The 18,986-nt window shown below is 39.2% G+C and overlaps 1 long non-coding RNA gene across 2 annotated transcripts in view; it reads left to right on the top strand.

The window, feature by feature from the left end:
• LOC125164564 (uncharacterized) overlaps positions 1-18,986 on the top strand; it is a 54,620-nt gene that overhangs the window by 19,173 nt on the left and 16,461 nt on the right. Inside the window, exon 1 of one of the 2 annotated variants that reach the window (XR_007151808.1) lies at positions 17,878-17,967. The exons of the other annotated variant lie outside the window; for it this stretch is intronic. This is a non-coding gene — a long non-coding RNA (uncharacterized LOC125164564). Of the gene's footprint in view, positions 1-17,877; positions 17,968-18,986 lie in introns of those variants that run through there. 2 annotated transcript variants of the gene reach the window in all.

Genomic DNA, 18,986 nt, shown 5'->3' with positions numbered 1-18,986 from the left:
AAGAGACAAAAAGAAGAAACAAAAGCATTATAAATAACGAGAAACAATTAATAAAATGACAATAATAAGTCCATATCTATCCGTAAGTATTTTATTTTATTTTTTTAAATATGAAATTTATTGTCAAATTGGTTTCCATACAACACCCAGTGCTCATCCCAACAAGTGCCCTCCTCAATACCCATCACCCACCCTCCCCTCCCACCCGCCATCAACCCTCAGTTTGTTCTCAGTTTTTAAGAGTCTCTTATGTTTTGGCTCCCTCCCTCTCTAACCTTTTTTTTTCCTCCCCCCCCCCCATGGTCTTCAGTTAAATTTCTCAGGATCCACATAGGAGTGAAAACATATGGTATCTGTCTTTCTCTGTATGACTTATTTCACTTAGCATAACACTATCCAGTTCCATCCGCATTGCTACAAAAGGCCATATTTCATTCTTTCTTACTGCCACATAGTATCCATAAGTATTTTAAATGTAAATGGAATGAACTCTCCAATCAAAAGACACAAAGTAGCTGAAGGGACAAGAAAGATACAACTATGCTGCCTACAAAACACTTGCTTCAAATTTAAGAACACACAAAGACTGAAAATTAAGTAACAGAAAAAGGTATTCCATGCTAGTGGAAACCCAAAGAAAGCAGGGGTAGCTATATTTATTATGTCAGACAAAATAGATGTTATAAAAAAAGAAGGTCATTATATGATGATAAAGGAGTCAATCTAACAAGAGGATATAAAATTTATAATATCTATGCATACAACATAGGAATACTTACATATATAAAGAGACATTAATGAACCTAGAGGGAAAAATAGACAGCAATAGTATAATAGCAGGAGACTTCAATGTCCCACTCACAACAATGCATAAGTTACCCAGACGAAAAATCAAGAAGGAAACATTGGATTTAAACATGTTACCTAGATGTCCTTAACAGACTTTTATGGAATATTATATCCAAAGTAGAATATACATTCTTCTGAAGCACACATGGAATATTCTTCAGGATAGATCATATGTTACTCCACAAAACAAGTCTTAATAAATTTAAGAAGACTGAAATCATATCAAGCATATTTTCTGACCATAGTGAGATGAACTAGAAATCAATTACAAAAAGAAAACTGAACAATTCATAAACATGTGGAAATTAAACTACATGCTACTTAACAACCAATGGTCAAAGAAGAGATAAAAAAATATCTTCAGACAAATGAAAATGGAAATACAACATTTCAAAACTTAAGGTATGCAGTAAAAGCTATTGTAACAGAAACGTTCATAGTGATAAATGACTTGGTTAAGAAACAAGAGAGATCTCTAATGACCAACCTAACTTTACACCTCAGTGACTAGAAAAAGTACAAACTAAGCCTGAAGTTAATAAAAGGAAGGCAATAACAAAGATGAGAGAAGAAATAAATAAAATAGCGATTGAAAAGACAATAGAAAAGATCAATGAAACTAAAGCCATTTGTTTTGGAAAGCTAAGCAGATAGACAAATTTTTACCAAGAAAAAAAAAGAGTACTCAAATAAAATTATAAATGAAAGAGGAGATGTTACAACTAATACCACAGAAATACAAAAGATCATAAGCATAAGAGAATACTACAAACAATTACATGCCAACAAATTGGACAACTTAGAAAAATGGATGCATTCCTTGAAACATAAACCTACCAAGACCAAATCATTAATAAAAAAATCGGAACAGACCAATAACTAGTAAAGAGATCAAATCCATAATAAAAAGTATTCCAACAATAGAAAAGCCCAGGAACAGATGGCTTCACTATAAATTCTATAAAATATTCAAAGAAAACTTAATATCAATTCTTCTCGAACTATTCCAAAACATAGATCAAACTGTTCTAAACTATTCCAAAACATAGACCAAACATTTCCAACCTCATTTTATAAGGTCAGCACTACCCTGATATCAAAACCAGACAAGGGCACTGCTCAAAAAGAAAATTATAAGCCAACATAGATAATAGAAATGCAATAAATGCATAAATGTAGACTCAAACATTTTCACAAAATGTTAGCAAGCCAACTGCAATAGCACATTAAAAGGATCATGCTCCATAATCAAGTGGGATTTATTTCAGGGATGCAAGGATGGTTAAACATCCTCAAATCAATCAGTGTGACACACCACATTACAAAGTAAAGGTTAAAAATTATATGGTCATTTCAATAGATGCAGAAAAAGAATTTTTAAAATTCAACCTCCATTCATGTTAAAAATTCTCAAAAAACTGGGGCACCTGAGTGGCTCAGTCGGTTAAGTGTCTGACTTTGGCTCAGGTCATGATCTCAGGGTCCATGAGTTCGAGCCCCACATTGGGATTTGTGCTGTCAGTTCAGAGCCTGGAGCTTGCTTCGGATTCTGTGTCTCCCTCTGTCTCTGCCCCTCCCCCGCTCACACTCTGTCTCTCAAAAAATGAATAAACATTAAAAAAATTTAAAAAAATTCTCAAAAAACTGGGTACAAAGGGAATGTGCCTCAAGATAAAACAGATAATCTATGATAAGCCCACAGTTAACATCATACTCAGTAGTAAAAATTTGAGTTTCCTCTAAGATCAAGAACAATGCAAGGATGCCCACTCTTGCCACTTTTATTCAACATAGCATTGGAAATTCTAGTTATAACAATTAGGCAAGAAAAAGATAATAAAAATATAAAATAAAAGACATCCAAAATTGGAAAGAGGTAAAACTGTCTATATTTGCAGAAGACATATTTTGTATATAAAACCCTAAAGACTCTACCAAGAAAACTGTTGAAATTAATAAAATTTTAGAATAAAAAATTAATATATAAAAATAAGTTGCATTTCTATACACTGACAACAAACTATCAGAGAGCGAATTAAGAAAACAGTCCCATTTACAATTTCATCAAAAAGAATAACATACTTAGAATAAATTTCATCAAGGAGGTGAAAGATCTGTTTACTGAATACTTATAAGACAGTGATGAAAGAAACTAAAGACGACACAAATAAATGAAAATATATTCCATACTCGTAGATTGGAAGAATACTGTTAAAATGCCCATACTATCCAAAGCCATTTATAGATTCATTACAACTTTTATCAAAATTCCATTGGCATTTTTCACAGAAATAGAAAAAACAATCCTAAAATTTGTATACAACCATAAAAGACCTTGAATAGCCAAAGCAGTCTTAAGAAGGAGGAGAGAACTAGTAGAATCACACTTCCTAACTTAAAATTATATCACAAAATTATAATAATTCAAATAGTGTGGTGTTAGGATAAAAGTGGATATGTAGATCAAAGGAACAAAATAGAGAGCCCCAAAATCCATTTAAAATGGTCAATTATGACAAAGAAATCAAGAATATAATAGTGCTGGCAAAACTGGACAACCACATGAAAAAGAATGACATTAGACCTCTATCTTACATCATACAGGAAAATCAACTCAAACAGATCAAAGACTTGAACATAAGACCTAAAACTATAAAACTCATAGAAGAAAACATAGGAGGTAAGCTCCTTAACATTGATCTAGGCAATGATTCTTCTTACATATGACACCAAAAGTACAGGCAACAAAAGAAAAAATAAACAAGTAGGACATGAAATGGAAAATGCTCCTGCAGAGCAAAGGGAACCATTGACAAAATGGAAATACAATCTGCAGAATGGGAGAGAATATTTGCAAGTCATATAGCTATTAAGGGATAATATCCAAAATATATAAAGAGCCATAAGATTGAATGGAAAAAACAATATGATTTAAAAATGGACAGAGGAACTGGATAGACATTGTCCAAAGAAGACTTCAAAATAACCAATGGGTATGTGAAAAAGTGGTCAACGTTACTATCAGGGAAATTCAGGTATCACCTTACATCTATTAGAATGCCTATCATCAAAAAGACAAGAGAAATGGCAAATATGTAAAAAAAAAAAAAAAAAAGGGAACCCTTGTGCAGTTTAGGTGAGAATGTAAATTGATAGAGTCAGGAAAACTGAATGGAGACTGCTAAAAATTATAAATAGAATTACAAAATGATTCATCAATTCCACTTCTAGGTATATATGTAAAGAAAATGATATCACTGTATCAAAGAGACATCTTCACTCTCATATTCATTGCAGCATTATTCACAATAACCAAGACATGGAAACAATCTAAGTGTCCATGAAAGGATGAATGGATAAAGGTGATGTGGGACACACACACACACACACACACACACACACACACACACACCGAGAAATATTATTAAGCCATACAAGAGGGAAATTCTGCCTTTTGTAAAAACATGGATGGACCTGAAGGCATTATTCTAGGTGAAATAAGTCAGATAAAGACAAATACTATATGATCTCATTTATACATGGAGTCCCAAAACACATATGGAAACAGAGAACAGATTGGTGGTTACCAGAGTTGGGGGGGTGGGCACGGATAGGGTAAAAAAATGGGTGAAAGTTGGTCCAAAGTACAAACTTTCAGTTATAAGACAAATTTGCCCTAGGGATGTAACATATAATATGGTGACTACAATTAACAGTACTGTACTGCAAATTTGAAACTTGCCAAGAAAGTAGATCTTAAAAGTTCTCATCACAAGAAAAAACTTGTAACTATGAGATGGTGGGTGTTAAACTTATTGTGGTAGTCATTTTGCACTACATATATATACACCAAATTATTGTTGTACACCTTAAACAAATATAAGGCTATAAGTCAACTATATCTCTCAACAGAACTGGAAAAAAAAAAAGAAAAAAAAGAAACTGGCACCCTGGGCTGCCATGGAGATACTCCATTCAGATCTCCTTTTGAGAAAGAATTTACTATGGACCTCTGAGGAGAGCAGTTGCTGACACCCTCTCTCTGCAGTGCCTTTGGGATCCAATCCAGTATCAGAGTAGCTCCCAGCCAATGAGTTAACACAGTGACGGCACTAGGGCCTGTCTGGCCATTGCTGACCAACCAGAAACCTCTCTGGTGGGTAATCTTTGCTCCAGAGCCTCTTTGAGTTATTCAAGATATTGTCAGTTATGTAACTGGGGCCAAAACCTTTTCCTGCCCAATCCTGCATCTTTCCCTTTTATTTTTTATAGGTGCTTCTCTCCCCTTAAGTCTCTTACACTCCTAATTTGATGTCAGCATCTGTTTCCTGGAGGACTCAAACTAATACAATTGGTTGCAAGAGTGGTCTGAGACAGCAAGATAGGGTTCAGGGACTGGGCCACTCATTTACAGGTGGCAAAGAAGACCCCGTCCAGGATATTATATGAGGCATGAATAACCTGTGGATTTGTGTGTGTGTATGTGGGGAGAGTGGAGGGACCAACAAAGCCCAAGGTCCAAGTACTACCTGTCACCTGATTTTGTTGCTGTTGTTTTAATTTGTATGGAAAAGTGTTTATTTTACCTTCAGTTTTTAAGAATATTAAAAAATATTAGACTTTTTAAAGAAGTCATTGATTTATAGAAAAAATAAGCAGAAAAACTCTTGTCCACCTTCCTCCAAGGTTCCCTATTATTAACACCTTGCATTAGTGTAGTACATTTGTTACAGTTGATGAGTACAATATTTTTAACTAAAGGCAGTAGTTTACATTATGGATCACCTTTTGTGTTGTATACAAATGGCTTTTATACACAATGGCTTCTGTACACAAATGGCTTTTGACAAATGTACAATGACATGTATCTATATTATAGTGTCATACAAAATCAATTCACTGCCCTAAAAATTCAAGCTCCACCTATTCGTTCCTGAGTCCCTTGAAACCACTGATACTTTTACTGTCTCCATAGTTTTGCATTTCCAGAGTCATATAGTTGGAATCATACAAGCACCTGCTTTTTTAAAAGTTTTATTGGATCACAGCCATATGCATTCATTTATATATTGTGTATTTTTGGAGTATGGGAGTTGAGTAGTTGCTACAACTACCTAATAATAGACAAAATATTGTCTATTTCTCCTAATTTGCACTACAACAAAGGGGTTGAGTAGTTGCTACAAAGACTGTTTGGTCCACAAAACCAAAAAAATATTTATTATCTGGCCATTTATAGGAAATTTGTTGAGCCCTGGTCTATGGAACAAGGTGGCAGCCCAATCACCAAAATTTTCTCCAATTGAGAGAATATTCCAGTGAAGGAGAACTCCTCGGCCAAAGCAATCATTCAATCTCTTCAGAAGTATGAGTGAATGTGGAAGAACATGTAGACAAGGACAATAGAATTGGCTAGCTGGTACTAAATTGCATTGATCCATTACAGAGAGATAATGAAAAGCTGAGGCAGTTAACAAACCTTTGAAGAGTAAGTGTGAATTCCAGAGAGCTTCTTTAAGAAGCTTCCAAAAAGCTCTTGTTCCCTGAAGAGCAAAAGAAATAGAAGACCAAACTCCAGATTAATAGTTGCTGTGATGCAAAATTGATTGAATGCACAACCGAGACAAATCTCTTATACCAAGGTCAGGGCCTGGTTGGACAAACCTGGGATTCTTAGTATGGTATGGAATTATGTTACTTCCCATACTCCTCTGAATTGTTAGACTGCAGACAGGGCAAGCACACCCTTCTTTTCCTATGAAGAGATGGTCACCTCTTGTCCCACCTCCAACACCTCACTATAGTAGCCCCTTCCCTACAAGGCAACAGGGGTTCCACATAACATCTGACCCTGATTTTCTCTGGCATCTAGTCTGCTAGCTGGGGGTAAGCATAACCAGTCATGGAGATTACTGGGCCTGATAAGAGAAAGGAACCTTACCTCCAAGGACCTGTAAAGATTAGCCATCATGAGTTGGCAGGGGCCAGGATAGCACCTCTGGATTTGGATTTTGAGTGTACTTGATCAAGGGGACCAGACCATTAGACTAGATAATGGACAGATTATTGACTTGAGTCATTACCTTTGGATATTAGATTTAACGTCCTGGCAAAGGCTTCAGGGGTTGGGGCAAATATACTGCTAGGGAGACTCCCAGAAATCCAGAAGTTGCAAGGGCCCATGCTGAGCCAAATTGAAATAATTTCATTTCAATGATAAAAGAGGAAGGAAGTAAAAGTCTAAGGATATAGACACGCTGGATTAAATGTATCTTATGAATTATGTTCCATAGGGCAGCCCAAAACGCACCCATTCACCAAATCCATTAGGAATGCACTGGCAAGAGGGCACCAGCATTAGTAAGAAGTAGTCATCATAAGAAGTAGACAGTAGGAGGTGCAGTTAAGGGTGTTAGCTTTTTTCTAACGATGGGATGATAGTGTTCCTGAAGCAAAAGAGTCCAGGTGGTAGACTTCAACTACTAAAAGCCAGCATGTTATGATTATTATAATGTCAGGCCAGGCTAGAATGGCAGCCAGCAGGGAATGACCTCCAGAGGTTATAAAGATGTGTAATAGAACACACATCTGAAGAAGCAAACTACATGAGAAAATCAGTTAAGGGTACTGATTAATACTTATGATGAGAAGAATGAACAAATGGCTAAGAAGCCTAGGAGTAGTTATTTTAATAAAAAGTCATCATTTCTTGCTCTATCACCAGACTGAGCCAAAATTACTCTGCCAGTTGTTATTTGTCAGCCTTTATCATCTTGCCCAGGAATGGCATGATGGACACACAGGCAGAGGGTCCACAGTGGCAGAGATGGAGGCTAGGTTTGGGCCCAACAACGTGGATTCGCATTCAACAAGGCCAATCTAGCTATTGCTGCTTCTGAATGTCCAACATGCACATAACAGAGACCAACACTGAGCCCTTGACTGTGTGCCCTTTTCAAGGAGACCAACCAGCTATGTGGAGATTAATTACATTGAGACCCTTCCATCCCAGAAAGACTAGTGAATCAAATTCACAGGATTAGAAACTTCTGGTATGGATTTACCTTCTTTATAAGATGCCCTCAGAACCTTATTCAGTATCACTATCTAGAGGATTACAAAGCTTCTAATCCACACAACACAGCATCTGACCAAAGCCTCTCATTGTGGTCAAGGAGTTATGAGAGTAAGCCATGACCATAGGATTTCCTGGTGATATCACATACTGCACTACCCAGAATCATCTGGTCTCAGATGGTTTTGGAAAGGCTTGCTGAAGGCAAAGCTGAAGCTTGCATTCAGACAGGGTACAAACTTACAGAATGCATTGTGTGTACTATTGAGAAATTTCTAGATGGCAGAGTGACTCCAGTAGGGAGCACCTTTGGACCAGGAACCAGGTTGAGAAGCTGGAATGGCTTTGCTCACCATCATTCCCAATATTTCACTAGGGGAACATTGTATTTCTCATTCCCACAAAGAAGGGCTCTATAGTATTAGAAGTCCTGGTCTTCAAAGAAGAAACATTCTTGCCTGGTGACACAAAGGATCCCAATGAACTATAAACTATTAACTATGGTCACCACCAGGGGATGAAATTTCTCCTTGGAATTACTCTCCAGTTACCCACGGCAGTAGCTGGCTTGATAATATGCACATTAGTGGCTACTTTGTTTCCCCACTCTTCTATCAGGGTTCCTTCTAACTCTCAAATCAACTATTTGCATTCATACCTCTTGGTCTGCTTTTGAGGGAACCCAAACTAAGGCACAGGTCTAGGGAACATAAGATATACTAATTTTTGCTCCTAATATTCTGTTTGACTAAAATCATTTTAAACCTAAACAAATCTAATAAATCTATACTATATGAACCCTGAAACAAGAACCCCCTAGTTCCTGTTATTTACAAATGGTTCTTCTTTGGAATACTAATGTGCAATAGTCAAAATAAGATGTCATTCAAGTGGTGCTTGATGATCTTACCTGCCCATAGATCATTCCACTGATGGTACAGAGGAACATAGGAGATTCAAACTCAAGGCAATTGAAGTTTACAGAGGCCATTAACAAGATGGGATCCATGGCCAAGAATCTTTCTGCCCATAAGATGGGGAAAGTAGTAGCTAGCTTGGAGCAAGGTTTATTCTTTACCACTTTTTGTGCATTGCATGGCCAAGGTGGGGAGAGACAAGCTCCTCTGCAACCCTCTGAAGCAGGGACTGAGTGGTGATAAAATTTTAATGAAGCCAGATAAATTAACGGAAATACTGTGAAAATATTGAGGCTCTGGGACACCATTCAGACAGGAATAAGGTTGACAGTGTTAGAATGGAAGACAGCAAGGAAGCAGTCATACTCACAGGATGCTGCTGTAACCAAGTTTGTTACGGGAGTGGGTTAGTTATTCATTTTATGGACCACTACTCTCCAGTTTCCCATTTCAGTAAATGAGCTTATACTCTGCCGCACCAGCATCTCTTAAATCTATCTTTGTATTACAGAAGGGATAAGTCTCCCCTGAGGAAGTTGAAAAACAGCAAAAGCAGGATTTGAACCATGTCTTCAGGGATGATTACCTTTGCCCGGAATGATATTCTGTCATTCTCCTATAGGACAGAGGTCATGGAGATCACTGTCCGAGACCATTCTTGCCCAGAGCTGCAGGCCTGTGTCTGGGGGACATTTGGAGGAATAGGGAAGCTAGTGCTCAATTCTCCTCTGCTGTATAATGGTGCCTCCCTTTACTAAATCCAAAAAATGAATTCTGAGCTCTCTGGTACCTTGCACAAAGGAGGAATTGAGAGAACTCCATGGTAGACCAAGTTGCTCTCTTTCCAGGCAGGATATGGGTGTATATAAGGAGAACCTCAAGCCACCTAGTTACTTTCTGGTGCCCTGCATCTAACTGGTTCAGGATACTTAAACTTTCAGGAATAGGAGATGCAGGATCATATTAATGCAGCTGGTAAAGAATGTTGTTGGAGGATTTTATGGTTTGCATATCACTCTCAAAACTGACTGCCCACCGTAATTTATTCTTGTGGATGGAGGCAAATTAACATTCTCTGCATCCAATGTGCTTTAAACTATGCAGAATAAGTTTTGCCTGTGGCTAGATCTAAGCAACTTCCTTTATCTTTAAATACATGCTTAAATCTCTTGAAAGACAGTATTGTATAGAGGCGGGTAAAAGCAAGAGCTCTGCATTTAGATTGCACGAATTCAAATCCTAGCATCAACCTTTCCTATTGTGTGACCTTATGCAAATGACTTAAATTCTCAGTAATTTATTTGCCTGTAAGTAGAAATAATAATAACTTTCTATTTCTGTGTGACATTTGTAAAGATTCAATGAGCTAAGGCCTGTGCTTGGCCCTCTCTATATAAAAGGCACTATTCTAAGATTATAAAAATGACTCATGATTTTACTGTCTTACTGTCAAAGAAAAGCCCATTTAAAGAAAAACTGCCCCTCCACTGAGAAGAAGCCACATATGTCCAAGGCTTAGGGCCCAGCTGGAGTCTAGGCCAATAATCCCAGATCTCAGGTTGGGGCAGGATCACCTGCTTACAAGTCATGGGGAGTGAGAATCCACAGAGACTGTACCTACATGGTGCAGGCCTTCAACTCCTTTGTCCCATGAAACAACACAAATGCCTTTGGCTTTGGCCCTGAAATTTTCTTCCCTGATGAATGAAGAAGGAGGCAGTTGAAACTCACTGCCTGGAGCAGGCCCTGGTGTTAGCATGGAAGTTCCAACCAGAACTCTGTAGGCTGTGTGAGGGAAAAGAGAGGAGCAGAAGGAACTAGTTGTTTCCACTAGCAGAAGCTTTATGGACACAAAAATCTGTGAGTATAATACTCTGTGAGTATAATAGCACCAAGTGGGAAGTCATAGGATGTCTGGGAAGTTGTCCATTGAAATGATTTTGGGTATGGTGGGAAGCCAATCTTCCAGGCCACATCCTGAGTGTTGACAAACTCTCTTCTCTCATGGACCTTCCCTATTAGTGCTTGACAACCCCCTCATATATGATGAACACCTTTTTCATGTTCTACTTTAGGGGTCCCAAACTCAGACCTCCCTGGGGGCCTAGGAGTTAACATAAATGAGTGATGTCTCAGTGAGTAAGACTGAGGAGTTTGGGGGGCAGGAATAACATGGTGAAAACATATCCTGTGTAAGGAAGCAACTGCTATTCCCTTTTATTGCATTGTTGCCAGGTGGGACTTCTCAAAAGAAGTCAGAGTTTCTGTAAAAACTTCAGATAAAAAAATAATAATCCTGCACAAACCAGCACATCTGTAGACCAGACCTGTCCCACATTATTGTGGACCTCTGTTCTGTTGTCTATAAAGTACATTCACATTCTTCTCCAATTTTCCCCAAAAGCCCTGGAGGTCTTTTCATTTTCCAGAGGAGGAAATGACTCTGAAGCGTGGTCTCATCATCATCACTCAGTTGTGGATGATACAGCTAGATCTCAGACCTGCTTTCCTCTGTAAATGGGTCCTTGTACTTTCAATCACACAATGTTCTTCTTCCCCCCCATTTTTTAAAGTTTGTTTATTTATTTTAAGAGAGAGAGAGAGAGACAAGGGCAGAGATAGAGGAAGGGAGATAGATGCCCAAGGAGGCTTTGCACCATCAGTGCGGGGCCCAATGTGGGGCTCCAACTCATGAACTGTGAGATCATGACCTGAGCTGACATTAAGAGTTGATGTTCAACTGACTGAGCCACTCAGGCACCCACCCTTCTTCCCTTCTAATGGGAGTATGAAGTACTTGAGCTAAAAATAATATACTGAAAATTTGACAATGATTTTACAAAAGACCTGTTTTTTTAGGAGCAGTCAGTGCTACTCCAGTTAGAAATGGCTGAAAGAAATACTAGTGAAGAGAAGCTTTAAGGGCTTCCATGTGGAGGGAGTGGAGAATTTCTAGGAAAAGGAGGTCCTTAGGGATGTGGTGGGGGATTTAAAACATTTTAAACATTAAACATTTTTAAAAATTGTTTTCACTAAATGTGCAATAATTGAATAAATCCTGCAATTAAGACAAAGGTGGCCAGATTCTGGTACTGGTTTACAAATGGGCCACCCAAAGCAGGATTCGAACATGAGAGTAAGAACCATCCTTCATTTTTCTGCTTTGGGCAGTTACTCCCTGTGTCAGTTCAGGTCCTCCAAGAATCAGATACCAGGATGGATTAGATATTCAAGATGTGGGGAGATGCCTATGTAAGGGAGAAAGGAGCAGGAGAAGGCAGAGGGAGACTTCTGACCACAGTGCAGATCCGACATTTGTGAAAGGAGAATGGGAAGGAAGTGCTGATTAGGAAGAGACTCACCCTACATGCAGTGCAATTCTGAGAAAGATGTGACTAGGCATCTGGGAATCTGTGAGACAAAGTTGCCTGTTAGATGAAACCTGCATCTGGCAGGACTGCTTTAGCTAGAACTAATGTGGTCAATCATCAGCTGGGAAAGCCCCAGTCCCACCAGCCTCTGACTGAATGCCACAGTGGGGCCAGAAGGCAGAAGCTGGGGTTGCCAGTCAACTATGCTCCCTGAAGCTGGTTTCTTAGTGGAACATCTGAGCAGGACATCTCCATATCCACCACCCTCTCCTTGCTTAGATACAACACAGAAGACCTCACAACAGAGCTAGAGCTTACTCTAGGTGAGTGAAGGGTTTTGGTAGAAACTAACGAATTCTTTTCTTTCCTGCCTGAGTTCTTAAACAATATAGACACAAGATGAAAATCAGTAAATGGTAGATAAAATACTGTCTTTCCTACTGATAAATATCTGCAGGCCAGTGGCCTTCTCAAAACCAAGCCCCAGACACTTAGCCAGTCCCTCCACACTGACCTCTAGAGGACTCTACATCATTATCTGTCTCTGGAAAACTTACAGCATGTAGGAATGGGGAGAAAGCATGTTTCCTTTGTTCAGCCTCACTCCCAAAAGGAAAGAGGAACGAGCTGCACTACACATACCCAGTTTACCCTTTCAGGGAGGAGGAAAGGATTGATGAGAGGAAAGCCAAGAGTTATCTAAAAGGAAACACTAGAAATGAGGAAGAATCATTTTTCTTTTTTTTAACTAAATTTTTAAAATATAATTTATTGTCAAGTTGGCTAACATACAGTGTATACAGTGTGCTCTTAGTTTTGGGTGTAGATCCCCATGATTCATTGCTTACATACAACACCCTTTTCCTCTTTCCTTCTGGTTCTAGCTTGAGTCCTCTACATACAGTTGAAGACTTGAGTGCAAGAGGTTCATTTGTGGTCTCAGTAGGAAAAACTGAAGGAGCTGGGAGAGCAACATGGGAAAGAAAGTTACTCTTTCTAGAAACAGATTCTAGGCAGAGTTTGGGGTACAGATGTTTTTTAGGAATCAACACCTGTGAAAGGAGGGAGGAGGAATCGGGATTGGGTATCCTGTACTATGATGCAGACTGGAAAATCTCAACCAGGCTGGCAGGGGCCTCTGGAGCAAATATTGCTCATCAGCATCATCCTACAAGGGACACAGATAGCCAAACCGTTGAATCCTAATCTTACATAGTCACCAGATGTGGGCTGTCCAAAAACCTGACCTCAGGTGAGATCACTCTAAAATTAAGGTAGACCCTGAAGGAGCTGACATCTGGAGCTTCTGGGCACATTCTCTGAATGGGGATAGTACATCTTCTGTCTACTATAGGAAGAAAGCCAATACAGAATGTTGAGCAGGATACTTCTGTGGGAAAGTAAGACTCAGTTTTCTTGGGGAATCTCTGAGAATCCACTGAGAATATGCCTCACGACTGTCCTATTAAGGGATGGGGAGGCTGAAGTATTTATCCAGTAATCTCTACCTGCCATTGGTTGGGGGGTACTCCTAGCAGTATTTAATGCCAAGCACCACCAGGCAAATGCCTTTAGCACCAAAGAAAATCCTTAGGCAGAGAAGCTCAGATAGATGCTTGAGGTGGAAGGTTGTCCATTGCAGCTGCAGACCAGTTCAGAAATGACCAGGGACGTGTAGAGTGGGATCAATAGCATCTGCCACACCCCTGAATTTGCCTAGGAATGTCATCTGTTTAAAGGTAAAGTAAGTAGCAATTCTGAGTTTCTGCTGCACTTTTAGATTGTGACCAGCAGGTAAATAATTCTGTGATTGGTCTAGTTCTAGAAAATGTGAGCTTCAGTCTTCTCTCTGGGAACAGAGAATGATTAGAGTATGGATGATGACTGTAGGGCTATAATCAATGTGAGACATTAACCCATAGAGGCAGGAACTGGTGTAATTCAGGTTGCATTTAGAATAATCTTTGACTCTCAGTAGGGATATAGAGCCTACTTTGTAAATAGGCTGGCAATGTTTGGCAGTGGGAGGTGTTTGAGCCTCTTTCTAGTCATCCAGTATTTCAATATTAACCATTCTGCACCACACAGTGGGGAAATCTTGAAAAGTACAAGGGCACTTGCAGTGCCCTAGTTTACTGGGGGTTGTCCTGCTGAAGCCCACCTCCAACCTCCCCACTCCTGGTATGATCTACAGAAATCTACACAAATGAATCCCTAAAAACAGTTTTCTAGAAGCTGAGCTACTTGTATGGTCTGCCACTCCTAAGTCTAAGACTCTAGAATTTCTACCCTCGTTTAATATGAATCTAGTAATTGCTGTCCTAAAGCTGATGCCAGAAAGACTGTTGTTTTCCCTAGTGTTTACAAGGGAGCTAGTCCCCTCTTGGGTGCAATCAGGATGCCATGGGTCCAGTGAAGAGGGAGACTTAAAGAGTTGGCTGGGAGAAAGCAGATTGCTAGAAGTACTTCTGTGTTTTGTCCAGAAAGCAATGGCGTCTGGACTATTCTCCAGTGTTCCTCTGTCCTGAAGGGTTAATGTACAAACCATCTGTTCTCTCCCTCAGATAGCCTGTGCTGTGTAGGAAGCAGACTCTTCCTCCTCCTTCATGAAAAGAACATGGCTCAATTTGTAATTACTTCTTCCTTTTTGGACTATACACTTCCAGTAGTCTGTGTGATATAATTTGGCTAGGAGTCAAGATAATTACAATTTGCCACTATTTTTGTCCTTAAGAGATTGTAATCACATAACAAAATGAATCTAGTGAAGACAGTAGTGTCTTGTCACTATGTCTAGGAGTATGACAAATAAAAACATTAGTACATGACTCCCCAGCTTATTTACCTCCCCAACTTGTGAACAGAATTCTGCCGATGTCCAGTGAGCTCTAACATCCCACCTACCTCAACCTGTCCAAAAGTACCTGGATCCATCAGCAAGCCCTGTGGAATTTAACTCTAAACTCTGGAATCAACCCATTCCTACCTCTTCATTACCACCTTTTTTACTTTCATCTCTTTGTAAATAGGCTCCGTGCATCCATTATTGTTCCTTTCATATAATTTTATTCAAAGCAGCCAGCATAATATTTTTAGACATTCAGATTTATTCATGCTATCCCTCTATTTAAAACATATCTGACTTCCCATTGTCCTCAGAATTAAATGCAAGCTTTTTAGGTATTACAAAACCCCATGCCATCCAGCTCCTACCTACTTCTCCACTTTGTCTCATTTTATTTCCCCTCCTTCACTGAATTGTAGCCACAATGAACTTAGACTTAAATGGGATTCTCCTGAAAGCAGACTCTAAGACAAGGATTTCTATGTTTTAGTTTATAGACTAATATGAATGTTCTGCCAACTGTTAAATATATCCATTTCAATTATGCACTCAGGGGCCAGGGAACTGACCACAAGATAGTTTTATGGACTAACTGGACCAACCATGAAATAGATGTGACATTTTGAGTCCCCTGATGTCACTGTACTAAAACCCTGCATTCAGTGACTTTCAAAGTATCTGGGTATTCCTTTTTGACCAGTGTATAGTTACTTTGATAAATAGCCATAGGAAACTTTGGGGAAGAATTGGAAGAATCATTACTATGTCTACTTGCTGTGGTGTTTCAAGTTCTTTGCTCCAGGATACTTGGCCTTTTCTTCAGTGATTGAACTTGTGTCTGAGAAATGACTGGGGTCTGGAACACTGATAAGGAATTGTGATTTTTCACTGTGACAACTGACACCAGATTTCTTTTTGTCTGCTCTTGGTATTTTCTTTGAGGCAGGTAGTGTTTATATATGTCAAGTAATATTCATGTTGGCTGCCTATCTATTTTTCCAAAAGAACATTATTGCCATTTGTCCTTGCAGGTAAGAGCTTCAAGTTGCCATTTTTGAGCCATTCTGTTCTTTATAGCAATTATTTCCACCTTGCATCTCATGACTAAATAACATCATTTGGCCTCTAATATTTCCAGAAGCCATTTATCTCTATTGACCCTATGGAGCCCAATTCTAGAGTAACTTTCCCTACCATCAGCTGTCACCTACAGAGGATGTTTACCACTGTTTGTGTCTCTATGATGCCAGAGGACCCCTCACTGAGATGCCTTATTTTTGTAAGATGCCTTATTTTCCCCCTCATGGAACATGGTCATCAATCTGATGGGTTTTCTGATCTTCTATGATAGTTCTTTACTAGCATGCTCATCTAAGACTTTTGACTCCTTCCTAGAGGTAGTCTGGTGTCTCTACTTCAATTACTTTGGCCATCACTATTTTCAAGCTTCCATAAGCCATTGAAGCAGTGAATTCAAATTTAGAGTTTAGGAAAGGATATGTAGAACTGGTCCTGAGTCATTGGGGAGTATCCTCCACATATTACTATCAACAAGTTTTCTCTTATCCACTCATACTTCAGTCTTCCTGTCTTTTCCCTGGAGAGTCCAATTCCAGCATCCCCAGGTTCACTTCCAGCCATATTCTCTCCATTCCCGTCAGTACATATTAACCAGGTTCCAAAACTGTTTTGGTGATTTTTTTTTCTATGAAAGCATGGATGGTACTTCCTTAATTGGGTCATGGTGGCTCTTGATCCTCACTATTGGTCTAGAAGCCATGAGGAAAGATGAGGTCATATATTTAGAAGGGAAAACAACATCTTTCAAGGCATTGGCCTCAGGTGAGACCTTTGCATGTTTCCAAGTAGTAGGAGGTGGCATTAGCAAGGAGTTATGGGGCATTTCTGTAATCTCCAGAGTGTTCAAGGGAATGTGGGCATTTAGACTTCTTAAGTGTGTTCCTTTATGTGTTTCTAACACAGGCCTTTATTCATAGGGCCAAACTTTAACATAGATTTACTGAGAATGAGAATTCAGCCTTATTTATAATTCTGCTATTATAAAACCAAGTACTGAGATTGATTTTAAGCACAGTCTGCCCTTAAGCTGTAGGAAATTAGCTATTTCAATGCTTCTGGGAGGCTCTCAAGCTTTTATATTGTGACTGAATTGGTAGTTAGCTGACCTGAACCTGTCATTTTCTTCCTTAAGAGCATCATTGGCGCTTAGTAACCAACCAGCTCCATGGTTCCTAAACTTATAATTGTCCTTATATCTCTGTAAATTGCATAAGCTGGTGCATTCCCTTCTACTTCTATCCCAGCCCAACTCACCACAGATGAGAGCCTTAGTAATGCTAAGCACACTCATCCCATTTAAGATAAGGAATGAGGTTAAAAATCAAAGGCAAAACTATCTAAATCTGTACTTTACTTTTAATTTTATAGGTTTAGAAACTGAGGCACAAAGTAATCAAAGTAATCCTCCAGGTAGTTAGTAGCAGAGCTTAGCCTAAAGTAAGTCCCTTGACTTACTCTAGCAGTCCTTCTGGCAGTCCAAGTAGAATATAAATTTCCCATTTTTGTCATACAGATCATTTCTTGAAAGTATTTCTAAGTGGTATTCTTGTTGCTCTTGGTGCTCCACTCAGATCTCTTCTACCAGCTGGTGCACTCATGCCCCAGATGTTCTGAATGTTATCCAGTAACAACTCATGCTGCTCCTTCTCCAGAGATGTAGCTCTTGGCCAAAGGAGGAGGAGGAGGAGGAGGAGAATGAGAAGAGGAAGAAGAAAACAACCTGTGGGAGGTTGCACTACACCTCACCTCTTTCCTCTGACCTGCTCACCTGGGCCAGACCTTGGCCAATAAGTGGCTCAAGGCATAAGGGGCCAGGCCCCTTACTTTGAGGTACAACTACTTTTATTGTACAATTTATGTTTCAGAATTATCATGTAATCAGACTAAAGTGAGTACATTTTTGTTTAGCCTTTTCATCTGTTCTATCCTGCCTCCCTCATTCTCTTTTTCCTAAGAATATTCACTCAATTAATCACTTAAGAATATCCATCTTAGATTTCTAGGGAACTCCAAATAAGACAGCTGGTAAAAGAAGTTTCTAAGGATGGATTCTGAAGTTAGATTTCTCACCAGCTGTGTGGCCATGATTATGTAAAGTCATGATAGCCCCTGGCATGCTGGAACTATGTGATTGCTAAAACTAACTGAAATGAAGTACAGGTAGAAGATAAAGGTCTCTTTGGTACAGTGCCTTGGACACTTGAGAAGTATGGTAGAGGGAACAAGAAATATCCATTCGACAATTCTTATAGTTACTAATGTGCAGGTGATGTATTAAAGAGAGAAAATTACACTTAGGTATATTAACCAATGATTTAAATCAAGGTTTAAGAGTCAGATGTCTTCTTTGACAATATTTTTAAAGACCCACATCTGGTGTAGTGGTGGGAAATATGGTGGAGTAGGAAGATCCTGAGCTCACCTCCTCCCATGAATGTACCAAGGCTGTAACTCCATGTAGAACAACTGTCCCTAGATAATGACGTGAAGGCTAGCAGATTTCCATAGCTAAAGATTTAAAGAAAAATACACACTGAGAAGTGTAGGAAGGGCAGAATGTCCTCTCATCAGGATGCAAACCCTCAGTGTGAAAACCCACAAGTGGGAGGGATAACCCATTTACAGAGGTCTTCCCTGAGAAAGGAAGGTTTCAAACCCGATATGAGATAATCCATGCTCTAGGAAGACAAGCCTCCATAATGCCTGTTTTTCAAAATTAACAGAGCTTAATTCTGGGAGGGCCTGAGGGCTATAGGAAATAAAGACTCCACTCTTAAAGGGCCTACCTGTAATCTCACACTCTCTGAAATTTAGAAGAGGCAGCAATTTAAAAAGGACCTGGGGCTTTC

Source organism: Prionailurus viverrinus, chromosome B1 (genome assembly GCF_022837055.1).
Source record: "Prionailurus viverrinus isolate Anna chromosome B1, UM_Priviv_1.0, whole genome shotgun sequence".
Taxonomy (NCBI): domain Eukaryota; kingdom Metazoa; phylum Chordata; class Mammalia; order Carnivora; family Felidae; genus Prionailurus; species Prionailurus viverrinus.
The sequence above is the reverse complement of the archived record's forward strand: the minus strand, read 5'-3'. Positions and strand labels throughout refer to the sequence as shown.